The sequence below is a fragment of the Emys orbicularis genome, chromosome 8, assembly GCF_028017835.1.
Source record: "Emys orbicularis isolate rEmyOrb1 chromosome 8, rEmyOrb1.hap1, whole genome shotgun sequence".
Lineage (NCBI taxonomy): Eukaryota > Metazoa > Chordata > Testudines > Emydidae > Emys > Emys orbicularis.
In genome coordinates, this window is record NC_088690.1 from 33,872,972 (window position 1) to 33,888,453 (window position 15,482).

The following is a 15,482-nucleotide window of genomic DNA, read 5'->3' on the forward strand; positions in this document are numbered from 1 at the left end:
AAATAGGAACCACATTAGCTATTTTCCAGTCCATCGGTACCTCCCCCGAGTTTACAGATTTATTAAAAATTATCGCCAAGGGGCTTGCAATTTCTCGCGCCAGCTCCTTCAATATTCTGTAACCGTCCTCCCCCGCCACAAAGTCACATAGCCCCCACACACAGAGTCCCGAAAAGGAGGGGTGGCAGACTCCGTTGAAACAACCAATCCACCGCTGCGGACCGCTCTAGGGGCAGGAGCCTGTCATTCCTCGAGTTTAGAAGCGTCCTTTCCATCACTACACCCGCTCCCCACTACAGTCTGCGTCCCAGTTTCAACCCTTTACCATGAAACCCTTAATAAAGAAAACGGTGTTAATGAACAAAGTTCCATTTATTTTATTTTTAAAGGTGTGTTGGAAGGGGGGAAACGGGGTGAAGGGGGTATGTAACTGGAGAGGATAGTCAACATTAACTGGGTAAAGAAACGGGGGCAGGTTCAGCTTCTCTTTAAACAAACTTAATAGTCACAGGTTACCCTGCTCACTGTGGAACCTAGCTTTCAAAGCCTCCCGGATGCACAGCGCGTCCCGCTGGGCTCTTCTAATCGCCCGGCTGTCTGGCTGGGTGTAATCAGCAGCCAGGCGATGTGCCTCAACCTCCCACCCCGCCATAAACGTCTCCCCCTTGCTCTCACAGAGATTGTGGAGCACACAGCAAGCTGCAATAACAATGGGGATATTGGTTTCGCTGAGATCAGAGCGAGTCAGTAAGCTTCTCCATCTCCCCTTGAGACGTCCAAAAGCACACTCCACCACCATTCTGCACTTGCTCAGACGGTAGTTGAAGAGTTCTTTTTCACTGTCCAGGGCGCCTGTATAGGGCTTCATGAGCCAGGGCATTAGCGGGTAGGCTGGGTCCCCGAGGATCACTATAGGCATCTCCACATCCCCAAGAGTTATTTTGTGGTCCGGGAAGTAAATACCTTCCTGCAGCCGTCTAAACAGACCAGAGTTCCTGAAAACACGAGTGTCATGAACCTTGCCCGGCCATCCGACATTGATGTTGGTAAAACGTCCCCTATGGTCCACCAGTGCTTGCAGCACCATTGAAAAGTAGCCCTTTCTGTTAATGTACTGGCTGGCCTGGTGCTCCGGTCCCAGGATAGGGATGTGAGTTCCATCTATAGCCCCACCGCAGTTTGGGAATCCCATCGCGGCAAAGCCATCTATGATGACCTGCACGTTTCCCAGGGGCACTACCTTTGAGAGCAGTAGCTCAACGATTGCGTTGGCTACTTGCATCACAGCAACCCCCGCGGTAGATTTGCCCACACCAAAGTGGTTTGCGACTGACCGGTAGCTGTCTGGCGTTGCAAGCTTCCAGAGGGCTATGGCTACTCGCTTCTGGACAGTCAGGGCTGCTCGCATCTGGGTGTCCTTGTGCTTCAGGGCAGGGGACAGCAACTCACAATGTTCAAGGAAAGTTCCCTTATGCATGCAAAAGTTTCACAGCCACTGTGATTCATCCCAGACCTGCAGCACTATGCGGTCCCACCAGTCCGTGCTTGTTTCCCGGGCCCAGAATCGCCGTTCCACAGCATCAACATGACCCATTGCCACCATGATGTCCATGGCACGGGGTCCCGTGCTTTGCGAGAGGTCTGTGCCACTCTCAGACTTAATGTCCTCACCGCGCTGCCGTAGCCTCCTCGCCCGATTTCTCAGCATCTGCCTCTGAAAAAGGTGGATGATAAGGTGCGAGGTGTTGACAACGGCCATAACTGCAGCGATGGTCGCAGTGGGCTCCATGCTCGCAGTGCTGTGGCGTCCGTGCTGTCACTCACCAGAAAAGTGCGCGAACTGATTGCCCGCCGGCGCTTTCAGGGAGGGAGGACGGGAGTGACGGTTGAATGACGACAGTTACCCAAAACCACCCTCGACACATTTTTTGCCCTAGCAGGCATTGGGGGCTCGACCCAGAATTCCAATGGGCAGCGGGGACTGCGGGAACTGTGGGATAGCTGTCCACAGTGCACCGCTTCCAATGTCGACGCTTGCCCCGTTAGTGTGGACTCACAAAGTCGAATTACTGTTCGTAGTGTGGATGCACACGTTCGACTTTGTAATATTGGTTCCACTAATTCGATTTAAGTAAAATCGAACTACTCTCGTAGTGTAGACATACCCAAAGAGACCTGATTTCAAAAGTGCCTTTATAATTCCTACTCTCTGGAAGAGAAGACAAAGTGCTTCAGCACATATCTCAATTTTTTTATGGCCAATGGATAGCTAGTGCTTCCGTGAGAAAAAGCCCTACTGATGATAGAAGAGTGAACAACATTTTCAACTTTGGCTGCCTAATTAGGCATGAAAACCTATGCTTAGGTAACCAAATTAGCAGCCTGATTTTCTGTTGTGCTCAGCACCTCTGAATATGAAGCTATTTATTTAGGTACTACATTTTTATATAGGTTCCTAATTTAGACATCAGAGTTTGCAAATTTTGGCCAGTGTTTTGGAGAACGAGCAGGGGTACCCATGAGATTAAATATGAAGAAAATTTGCTCACTCATGATTCTGAGGAACAGAAGTACTTCTTTACCTATAAACCATATCACCAGTGTCTCTTTTACCCAAACAAAGCATCATAATTGTCCTAAGAGTTAAAATTTGAATCCATTTGCAAATAGAAATGTCATACCATAATAAATATTCTGTAGAATTTAAAAGATGGCCAATCTGTAGTATGATGCTGTCAAAAGGCATCCTAAATAAGTGTTATGGTTGCTCCATTTTGTGTTTTGATCACAGTTTACAAATAGGCCATATAATAGTTACTTACTCTCAGAGTAATGGTAGTAGCATTCTACTTTTGTCAAAGGATTTCAGCTAATAGCCTCAGACATAAGTTTTGAGAGTCTTTCCAGAAACAAGTTCGCATCACCAAACTTTATTTTTTTTAAAGTTTATTTAATTAAATTTTAGAAGTGAAAGTTAGACCAGCAAAATAAGGCTGGTTCTCCAAAAAAGAGTGTAGTGAGTAGACCTACTTTAAAATTAAATTAGCATTTAAATTAAAAACAAGTAGTTATACAAGAAGACAAAAGAATCACTGTTTTTGAAGGACTTCATAATTCTAAACATCTGATAATGATCTCTGCATTACCTTCCACATATTCAGGACTAAATTCTACTCTGTCCAGCATTACGGGTTTGTGTTATTTGTAGCACATTTGTGTAGCTAACACTTCCCAGAACATGCTCTGCAACAGTAATTCTACCAGCCAGTATAGTATTCCTCAAAATGGGTTCAGGGATATCACTATAGATTGCCTTTTGCTGCTCCTCTAAGCAGATCTAGCATGTTCCCCAGCTAGGAGTTGCTGCTAACACCAGCACACAATATCTTTAGTAAGGCTACTCACTTATTTAAAGTTAAGCACATGCTTCCGTGCTTTGCTGGGTTAGGGCCAGAGTGCTGAGCACCTTGTAGGATCAAGCCTGTATTCATTTTAAAAATCAGAATTTGGTATAAAAACAATCATTTATACAAATCATAATATTTATATCCTAGAACTGCATTTCTTATTCTATACAGACTGTGAAGTGCGGAGAGGTTAAATACAATTATTTCATCACATACTGTTGGAAATGACATTTAAATGGTATCTTATTTTTCACGAGCAGTTTGTATAACTTTGTTAATTTTTATAGTCCATTTTCCAAAAATTCCTCTACCAAGGAGAAAGGCATAAAGAAAAGAGTATTTCATCTAGTTGATTCACTATTTCCATTACAATCACAGGACATCTAATTATGTACTCCATAAATCTTCATATTTGTTATGAAGCTCAGAACAACAAAAGTCTGATTTACAGATTCTCTCCATGGCTACTACCAATTGAGTGGAAAAAATACGTATTTATGAAGCTTTATTAATAAACTGTGAATAATTCAAACAGTTTCTGCAATGGAGAAACAGCAGTAGAATATATTCTTATTTGCATATAAATGAAATGATGCTTTAGTGTCAGAGTGGAGAATTAAATAATATGAATTTTTACAGTGCAATCTTGACAGTGTCATAAATATTAAGGTAATAAGTTGCAGTTTCCTAAAATCTCATTTTAGCTTTTATTACAAAAGTACCACTGAGGAGCCAAATCTTGCTCCCTGTACATGTGCGAGTATTCCCATTGACAATGAAATTACTCAAGCGAATAAGGTTACCAGATTCAGCCCTATGTCAGATCTTGAAGCAAGAGCTAGGTGCTATCCACAAATCTATTAGGGGAACAGAAACAGAAAGTTTGGCAATGAGAAAAGTGATAAATGTATTGGGAAAATCTGGAGAACAAATAACAAAGGAAATTGCAACTCTGTGGGTTCAAACAGATGTCTCAAGAAGAGATAAAATACAGTTAGGGAAAAAAGGAGAAACACTTAGAAAATGTGCACAAGTGGCCAATTTTTGCCTTTAATTACATGAATACAACCCTATTTGGCTCAAGCACAGTATACTCAGTAAACTTTCCAAGAGTATTAGAAAATGTTGCAGCAATATTTAAAAGAAGTGTTCAAATTACTGAAGATAGATTGATGCCTGCTGGCAAGGCTTTAATTGTGCCTCCTCCAGAGTCTCTCAAAAGTCTTCCTCCCAAACAGTTTCCTCCCTCCCCCCCACCATCTGCATGACTTCAGGTCAAGTCTTGTCACAGATTTAGGGCACGTCTTCACTACCCGCCGGATCGGCGGGTAGCGATCGATCTATCGGGGATCGATTTATCATGTCTAGTGTAGACGCGATAAAATCGATCCTCGATTGCTCTGCCGTTGACTCCAGAACTCCACCGCAGCGAGAGGCGGAAGCGGAGTCGACGGGGGAGCGGCAGCAGTCGACTCGCCGCCGTCCTCACAGCCAGGTAAGTCGACCTAAAATTCGACCTATTCGCGTAGCTGAAGTTGCGTATCTTAGGTTGACCCCTCCCCCCCGTAGTGTAGACCTAGCCTTAGTCTCACAGTCATTTGCATTGACATCCATAATCATGTGTAATCACAAAAGATTGCAAGAGTGGAGTCAGAAATAAACCCTGGTTGGTTTTAGCTGGGGGGAAGGGGGAGTTCTGGTGGGTGGCAGCTGACGGGGGGAATGGTTGATACTGGGTGGGGCATGGGGTGCTGGCTATAGCCTGGGTGATGGCTGGGAAGGTTGTTGCAGTACTGTCTAGGGATGGTGCGGTGGTGGCAGATGCTAGTTCCGTTACATCTCTCCCCTCACCATTTTGCACTAGTCTCTCTTCCAGGGAAGCTCTATTAGGTGTTGAGCAGTTGGCTGAGCAATGTGAACAGTTCAGCTATGGAGTCAGGACAGCTGGTTTCTCACCATCTTCAAGTGGCACTTCCCTGTAACAGAGTGCAGTGCAAGCAAGGTGGAGGGGTGAGAAATGGAAAGTACAGGCAAGGTATGAGAAACTGAAGCTGGGTTGGCTGCAGGAGAATTAATAGAATTTAAGGCCGGAATGAACCATCAGTCTGTACTCCTGTATATCACAGGCCATTAAATTTCACCCAGTTACCCCTATATTAAGCCCAATAACTTGTGTGAGACTAAAGTTGTACTTATGTCTGGTTAAAGCATATCTTCCAGAAAGGCATTCACTCTTGATTTGAAGACATCAAGAAAGGGAAACTCCACCAGTTCCTTTGGTAGTTTTGTCCAATGATTAATTGTTCTCACTTTTAAAAATTTGTAATTAATTTATCATTTGAATTTGTCTAGTTTCAGCTTTCAGCCATTGTTATCCCTTTCTCTCCTAGATTAAAGAGCTCCTTAGTACCCAGTATCTTCTTCTCATGAAGGTATTTATACACTGTAACCCAGTTATCTCTCAATCTTCTTTTTGATAAACTGAACAGATTGAGTGCTGTAAGTTTCTCACTGAAGGGCATTTTCTCCAGCCCTTTTGCTGCTCCCGCTCCAATTTTTCAACATCTTTTTTTAAAATGTGGACACCAGAACTGTACGCAGTATTCCAATATTGGCCTGACCATTGCTGTATACAGAGGCAAAATCACTTACTCTGCTGTTTGTACATCCAGGGATTGCATTACCCCTTTTTGCCACAGCATTGCACTGGGAGCTCATTATGCATTATGACCCATAAATCTTTTTCCGAGTTACTGCTGTCCAGCATACAGTCCCCATTCTGTAGGTATAGCATGCCTCCTTGTTCCTAGCTGTATAACTTTGCATTTGGCTATATTCAACCACATTTTGTTTGAATGGGCCCAGCGTACCAAGTGATCCAAACTGTTCCACATGACTGCCTCCTTGTCTACCTTCAACTCACTCTGCCTGGGTCCTAGTTACTGCTAGTTACTGGAAATTTTGCTGAGATAGGATGACTAACCCTTCACCATCCACCTGGGTATAGCAACCCCTAGACTGGAAAATGCTGGCCTGCATAGTCATCACCACATCTGGGTATGTGTTATATGAGGTCTGATCTAGTATTGCCAAATTTGGTAATTTTATCATGAGTCTTGTGACATTTGGTGTTTTTCTTAAAGCGCCCACTCTTACATTCAAGCGATTACTTAAAATCTCAGTTTTCATTTAAATAAAAAAGAAATTTTCTAGCCCTCATGGCTATAGGGAAAAACATGAAAATGTAATCTAAATGTAACTTAATGGTGCAAGATCCGAATGCAAATAAAAATCTCAAAACTTTTATTGTTTTGTAAAAGTCTCATGCTTTTTAAGGAAATCTCATGATTATGGAGGTGGGCCTGACTCATGAGTTTTGAATGCTTTGGGTTGACAATACTGTTGATGAGTGAGGAACTTGAAGTGATTTGTCTCAACATAATATTAAAGAGAGGCAACACTTACCACAGAACAATATTTCAAAACCAAAAAGGGGAATTAAGACCAAGTGATATCTTGCTTGTTACATTTGAGTTTCAGGGTGATAAAGACTGAACAATGTTTCTTACTGGACAATGAAGTGCTGTGCTATAAAACTGTAATTTTGCAAAGACTGCTAGGGCAAGGACAACCTACACAAAGACAATTCTAACTTATGGGCAGGAGCTCTTGGCAATACAGGGGGATGACAGACTCTTGTACCTGTAAGTGTCAGATAAATTTGTCAATTATCTTTCAAGGAAAATCTATTCAGAAGATTTTAGGCCTGAGTAGAGTAAGGAGGCTTCACCAGTTAAACTAGCAGATTATCAGTCCCCAGGCATGGTCCATTGTCAGTGCTGATTCTTTTAGACCTGTCAGCAGCCCCAAGACATTGTTAACCCACCTGCAGACTCTGCAGTGGTGGACACAATTACTTTTCAGTAGCTTCATTCTTTCCTCTTGGAGAGATCCCAGAGGTTGTTTTCGGCAACCTGTCTCAAGGGTTCTTTTAATCAAGGTTCCATATGGCTCTGGCTTGTCACCTTTCATGTTCATCATGTACATGAGGCCACTGGAGCAGACAGTGGAGCAGTTTGGACTGCAGAGCATTCAACATGCTGCCTTCTTCATCAGATCTGAATGGTTGCAATTTCTTTTTTTCCTAGTCCCCAGCTAAGGTAGACAGATAGAGTTGAGGGAGCTGGCTGAAGCTCAGAAGTTAAAGTAGATTGAAACAGAAGATGGAGCTCTTACTGCACCAGCTAAGGAGAAGGGGAGCTCTGGGGGCTTGTTAGGATATTTCTACACAGCAACTAGACACCCGTGGCTGGCCCATGCCAGCTGACTTGGACTCACGGGGCTTGGACTTGCAGGGCTGTTTCATTGCTGTATGTAGATGTCTGGGCTCGGGCTGGAGCCCAGGCTCTAGGACCCTGCGAGGTGTGAGGGTCCCAGAGCTCAGGCTCCAGCCTGACCCCAGAAGTCTACACAGCAATGAAATAGCCCTGCAGCCTGAGCCCCGTGAGCCTGAGACAGCTGGCACAGGCCAGCCACGAGTTTTTCTTTGCTGTGTGGACATACCCTTACCTATCACACCCTGAGTGGGGAGGGAGCTTCCCTCTAGTTTTAGCACAAGAGAGAGAGAGCTGCACTTTTCTCTGTTTCCCCTCTCTAACTCCTGGGTTCCATCCAGATAAGAGGTAAAGCTGGAGGTTGGGCAGGCATTGAGAAGATCTGGTGGGAGTGGTCTATACTATATCTATCTAACTATATGGAAGATAAATAAATATAATTGACTCACTTATTATAAATATCGCAAAAGAAGGAAATTTTCAGGAAGTATTCAAAATGACTAGAGGTGTTGGTTAAGTAGAGGGAGTCCATACATAGGAGAGAGCAAGCAAAAAGTTACCAAAATATTTGCTAGAGAAAGAGATGAGGGACATCAAGTCTTGCAGCCTTGGCAGAGCAAAAGAAGGTGGTGGTAACATAAGAGACAATGTCAGATACATAGAGAGATGGGTCTTCGAGGTGGGTACAAGAAGTTTAAATTTGATGCAATGGAGAAATTTTAAGAGGGAGAGTGACAAGGGTGAGGTCAATGAGCAAGGGAGATAGTTTCAGCTGCTGAATTCAGGAGGCACTCAGGAGGAGATGATGTGAGTGTCAGGGATGATGGCGAGGAACATGTTACAGTAATCAAGATGGAAGATGATCAGGGCATGAAGGAGAGGTTTAGGTGTTGGGACAGAGTGGAATGGTCAGATCTTTAAGAAAGGGTGGAAGAAGAAACAGTAACATTTGGATGCAGCCTTAGAGGGGAAGGTAGAGTGAGAGGGAGGAATTCAAGATGACTCCCAGGTTATGAGACTGAGTGGCAAGGAAAAAGGTAACCTTAATGTCAATGACAGAGAAAAATGGAGAGTAGAGAGGATTTATGAGAGAAAATAAGGAGCTTAATTTTGGCCATGGTAATTTAACCATTTTGTTTGTTGGCAATTGTTGGCAAGTCATCCAGGAAGGGATATCAGAGATAAAGGCTGAGAATCTGGATTGGACAGAAGGAGATAGGTCTGAAGTACAGAGGTAGATTTGCAAATGATCAGATAGTGATGATAAGGAAGTATTTTTTGACAAATATTACTTTTTAAAAATAAACTGTGGTGTGATATTACACCCCTCAGAAACAAATATAGGTGGATTCTTTTAATAAGCAACATGATTCTAAATTAATGTCATATTTAATCTATTAAAATTAAAGCACTTAAATCTTGGGACAAAACCTAGTTTCACTCACACCTGTTCAACACCACTAACTTCTATGGATTACATGGGTTAACAAGAACAGAATTTGGCCTGTGAATTTTCCTCATGTCATTCCTCATTTTATTAATTTGTCCTATAATCTGCTCTTGACTACTTTCATCCTTAGTTCAGATTGTGATTTAATGCTTCTTATTCTGTACTTTTCACATTGATCTCTGGCTACTGTAATGGCCCTTTGGGGCTGCTAGCAGCTTGTGCAGGTTAAAGCAGCTGGTCCAAAACTGGGGAGTGCAAAAGTGGTTTAAAGCCACCTTTACATCCTCTCACTCCTCAAACTACATAGGGACTATCTATAGAGAAAAATACTACTCAACCATAATAAAGATGGTAAAATTTGGCCCTGAGTTAGCATCTTCCTTCTTAATTTCAGTGTAAGCTTAATATAATATAATAGCCATGCTACAGGGTTCCCTTTAGAACGTTGAAAGCTTTAATCTTTGCATAAGTTTAACACTGGATAAAGTTAACATTCTCAATATGGAATGTTTAATAAACAGAATCTTATATTTCTCTTTCTGGGGAATAGGAGATTTATGTACACAACTGCTGGAGAGCTAGTTCTCAGCAAGACCAATGTTTTTGATTCATAGGGAAGTTACTTTGAAATAGCTAGGATGTGAATTTAAAGCACAATAGCTATTCTGTACTAATGCCCTATGTGGACACTCTTATTCTATCAGAGGGGTAGCCGTGTTAGTCTGTATCCACAAAAACAATGCGGAGTCCGGTGGCACCTTAAAGACTAACAGATTTATTTGGGCATAAGCTTTCATGGGTAAAAAACCCACTTCTTAAGATGCCTGGAGTGAAAATTATAGATACAGGCATAAATATATATTGGCACATGAAGAGCAGGGAGTTACCTTAAAAGTGGAGAACCAATGTTGAAGGTCAATTAGTCAGGGTGGATGTGGTCCATTCCCAATAACTGATGAGGAGGTGTCAATACCAGAGAGGGAAAATTGCTTTTGTAGTGAGCCAGACACTCCCAGTCCCTATTCAAGCCCAAACTGATGGTGTTAAGTTTGCAAATGAATTGTAGCTCTGCAGTTTCTCTTTGAAAGTCTGTTTTTGAAGTTTTTTTTGTTGAAGAATGGCTACTTTTAAATCTGTTATTGAATGTCCAGGGAGATTGAAGTGTTCTCCTACTGGCTTTTGTGTGTTACCATTCCTGATGTCTGATTTGTGTCCATTCATCCTTTTACGTAGAGATTGTCCGGTTTGGCCAATGTACATGGCAGAGGGGCATTGCTGGCACATGATGGCATATATCACAGACGTGCAGGTGAATGAGCCTGTGTGGTGTGGCTGGGGCCTATGATGGTGTCGCTAGAGTAGATGTGGGGACAGAAAAGGCAACAGGGTGTGTTACAGGGATTGGTTCCTGGGTTAGTGTTTCTCTTGTGTGGTGTGTAGTTGCTGGTGAGTATTTGCTTCAGGTTGTGGGGCTGTCTGTAAGCGAGGATTGGCCTGCCTCCCAAGGCCTGTGAGAATGGGGGATGGTTTTCCAGGATAGGTTGTAGGTCTTATTCTGTACCAAGAGCCCTTTTATGATTTAAATTAATCTACTTCCAAAGTGTGTGGAATAAAAGTATCCACACAGGGAGTTAGTGCGGAATAGCTATTTAGTAACACTGAACAGCTATTCCACACCGAGCTTCTTCCTTGTGTAAAAGAGCCCTTACAAGAATGCAATCCCTTGATTTCAGGGGGATTACAGAGACTGTAAATGAGTGCAGAAGTTGACCCAAAGAGAACAGTTAAAAAAGCTGAGGAACATTTTCACTTCAGCATGTTGTACTTAGGTAATCAATAATGTCCAGTTTATTTAGTAACCTAATCAGTGCAGAAACAGTTTAACACCATATCGTACGTTGTAACTCCAGTGTAAAAATTGTGCTCAGTGTTATTGTATCATGCACTGCTGGTAGTAGTTTCTACCAAGAAAGCTGAGGGTACCTCATGTCCTTTCTAAGGTACAACAGCATTCCTATAGGGGCTCTGCTTCTGAAATGATAACCTAAGCCACGACACACAGTCCCAAGTGAGTCTAGTCACACACAAGCTGTAGTGTCCGGAGCCACTCACAACCTCGCCCTGCCCGGCGCAAAGTGGGGCGCATTTATAACCTGGCTAATAGCTAGAGAACTCCCAGCTCCTAAAGGTCTAGCACTAAGAACTGGCCACACCCCTTGAGCGGTGATACCCCCTACCCTTCCCCCGCCCGTTGGCCAATGGAAGCACTGTTTTCTTGGAAGCGTTGCTATTGGTGAATTCTCGTATCGCTTCTAACGAGCGCTAGGATTGGCCGCCGTGGAGCTGTCTGCAAAAGGCGGCATCAGGCAAAAACCGCACTCTTGGAGCCCTGGGACCGGCTGCCGCCGCTGCTGCTCTGCCTGTGAGTGAGTGGGAGAGATTCCACCCCCCGGCCCCCACCCCACGTACCCCGCCCGGGTTCCCGCGACCGGCTGTCGCTGAATGGCATTTAATGGGCCGCCCCACCGCCAGGGCTGAGCGCGGTTTGGGGGCGGGGGGCGCCTCCTCTCTCACTCAGGGCAGCTTTCCCGCCGAGCGCCCGGCGCGGCCTGCCTCCGCTGGCCCTGGCTGGCTCTCCGGCTCGGGGAGGGAGGGGCCGCTTCTGTTCGGGGCTGCCTGTAAGTTTCCAGCCCCCGCCGGCCTGTGGCTCCTGGGCTTTGGCCCTGAGGAGCCCATTCGGGCGCCGGAGCCGGTCGCTCTCAGTCCGTTCTTGGCCCGCTGGCCCGGCCCTGAGCTCGGTTTCAAAGTACTGACCTGTCGGCTCCCGCCTCCCCGTGCCTAGGGCCCGACAGTGCTCGCTGAGGGGCGTGCACAGCTCTGCCGCTTGCGGGTGAAACGCCGGAAGGCGCGGGGCCAACGTGCGGACTGGTCACCTGCTTCGCGCCGGGCGTCGGGGATGGAGGCTGAGTTTCGGGGGAGCCCTCGCTGCTGTAATTTGCAATCCGCGCCTCCTACGTACACACAGCCAGACGCTCTACCCTCCCTTGTTCTCTCGTCGAGAGTCTCTTCTCTCTTTTTTGGTCCCAACCTCACTAATGTGTAACTTGTACACTTCTTCCACATAACCCTGCACTTGGGTTCTCCTCTGCACAGTGATAAGCATTTTGATGGTCATTTCCTTTGGGCAATATCTGTTTAGGAGCAGAAGCCTTTTGAATACCAGTTTTGGCAAACTAGCCTCACTTTTTGTTCTAAACATAATCAATATCAATATTAAGAAGTCTTAACCTAAAGAGCCACTTCTCCTTTTATTTATTCAATAAATCTTAGAAAACATGACAGTATGTTTTATTTCTTCAGAAAAAAGTAGAATACTAAATTTTCTGTATAGCTATTGGACAGCATTTCTGCTCACTCGTTTGAGAAATAGTTTGCACATCATGTACAAACTAAATGACAAAGTGTAAGGTAGCTTATGCTCAGTTTTTAATATTTATGCATTCAGGCTGCAGTTTAAATGTAGAGGAAAGCATGTATTTGACCAGGAGTCTTGCTACAAGGGAGCTACCTTGTAAAGTTAACCTGCTTTGACAACTCTCAGATGTTTTTCTTCTGTCTAGAAGTACTGACATATTGTTGCTCAAATGCTGATTATGGAGATAGCTTATTTGCTTAGTAGTGGAAAATGTGAAATAATATCAACTTAAAGCATTAGCAGAATTGTGCAAAAATTATCAGAATTGTACCTGCATATCTTGTTTGTGATATGCCAAGCACTAAAAAGATGATATCCTGTTTATTGTAGTTTGGTGTAGGGCAAAGCAGTATCAAGGGAATTTTGTGGCATTTCAGTGTTTTTTTGCAGTGCTTATTCCTCAGTTTTGAGCCAAAGATGAGTTGACCCTTCCAAAGGAGTTACTGATTCTTTAAGGATTCTCTCTGTTCCCACATTTTATTTCTTAGAAAGTGATCATGTAATTAAAGAACTATATCATAATGCATATGCACAACAGTGCCCAATTAAGGTAGCACCCGCAATCTTAATTTAGGTATTTCCTAACTTTTGAGTGCTTGATCTTGCAACCACAGTAATGTTCTTTAAATGTAAATATGTGTAATTTCCCAGGGTGCTAAATAAGGAAATTACCTCTTGAGCTAATGGAGTAACTGGTAGGAGTGGTAGTAGGTTGTCCTCTATATGGAGCAGTGCTAGACGAGGATGGAAAACTTTGCCATTTTGTTTCACAGATGTTTGTTGACAGCAAAGGAGCGATGGCACTCAGGAATCCTGTGTTCCATTCCAGGCTCAGGAGGGCAGTGTACTCTAGTGAGCACTGGCCCAGACTCTTCTTTCCTCCAAACATGATCCCTTCTGCCCCATCTCTTTCAGCCTCTGCCTGTCCCAGCCCTGTCTGTGCCCCACCCATAAATCCTCATCTCAGTCCCATTCTCCTTACGATAGTCTCCAATCCTCAAACTTCTCATCCCAGTCTCCTTACCCAGAAAAGTTGCAGTCTCAACCCCCCGCCCCGCCCTTCCAACTCTGTCTCCTTGGGTGTCTGTTTCCAGTCTCTTCTTCCCGCCCCCCCCCAACAACAGCTCCTTGTCCCCCGTTTTCTTGCCCCAGCAGTTTCAGTTCCCCCTACTTACTCCTGGCACCTCATCTGATCTGCACCCTCCCCTCCAATGTTCCCTATCCCTACTGGCTCCCAGTCCCCAGACTCATCCAATCTCAGCTTCTCCACCCACTTTGTTGCATCCCCCCCACACCTTGTCCCAGTTCTTCTCTGGCTCCTCATCATATCTGTCACCCTCTTCCTGTCCCACATGTCCCCAATCTCCTTCAACCTGCCCCAACTCCCCCTCCTCCCCTGCCTTGTCCCAATCTACTCCCCACACCCTGGTCCAGCTGTTTCATTTGCATTCAAATCATGCATCTTCCTCATCCAGTGGGGAGGGATGTCCTCCAGAGCTGAGGGAGGGGATCCTCTTCCTGCTCTCAGTTCATGTGCTCCAACCTGGCATGGCCTGCAGCAGCCAAGAGCTGCAATTGCAGGGAAAGTCCTGCTCAGCGCTGGGCTGGAGCATGTCTGGGCAGCTGAAAGCTTCAGGGAATTTAGGTGCTAAAATCTAAGATGTCTTTACTGACCATGTGCAAACTCCTACCGTGGCCAAATTTGGGCAGACTTTCACTGAGACAGCAAAAGGCACATCCCTGATACACAGGCCTTGCCAGATTTCAAGTCCTGCTCCAAAGCATGGGGACACTAGAAATTTTTAAAGAAAAAGTCACCAACATTTAACATTGAGAAGATAATGTATTTTATCCACAGCCTTGCTCTTAGAAATGGCTGAACTGCATAGGCTGGCATTTTCCAGAAAACTTCAGCCTGAGGCAAACACCTGGCATGGAAAATTTCAGCCCAAACAGCTAAAATTTGGCAAAGATGTAAACTGAAAACAGGGTCTCATTATGGGAAGCATCTGGCAACCTTAATAATAGGTGGGCCTGGTAGCACTCTTTGGAATATTAGTAACAATGTTTGTTTTCCCATATTCAAGAGTCTGTGTTTGTCTTGTTTTACTTCACCAAGTAGGCCTACCAGTTTCTCAGGGTATGTCTACGCTGCCCACGTTGCAGCGCTGTGATGTGGGCAGTGTAGTCGCTCTTTATCGCCGGGGGAGAGCTCTCCCAAGATTAAAAAAAAAAAATAACCATCCCAACTAAGGGGTAATAGCTTTATCGCCAGAAGACGCGGCACTGTCTATACTGGCACTTTTCAGTGCTAAAACTTTTGTTGCTCAGGGGTGTGTTTTTTCACACCCCTGAATGACTAAAGTTTTAGTGCTGAAAGTGGCAGTGTAGACACAGCCTCAGTTGTGTATCCTAATATGCCACAGAGTTTCAGTCTCCCAAAATCTAGAAGGAGGTAGATTAAAACAGTGTGTTTCATTTTTGGTGATGGAGAATTTTGATTTGTCACTCATTTCCTTCTGTATTTTTGCTGTTACATTCTGTAACAGGATTTTTGTTGATTAATGTGTTACTTGCTCCCCCTCGGTTTGCCAGAAGCTGGGAACCAGCAACAGGGAATGGATCACTTGATGATTACCTGTTCTGTTCATTCCCTCTGGGGCACCTGGCATTGGCCACGGTCGGAAGACAGGATACTGGGCTAGATGGACCTTTGGTCTGACCCAGTATGGCTGTTCTTATGTTCTTTCTGTAGATCCTGGCGTACATGTGGATTTTTGCGCGTTAGTGTTTCTCTTCCCTCTAAAGAAGGATTT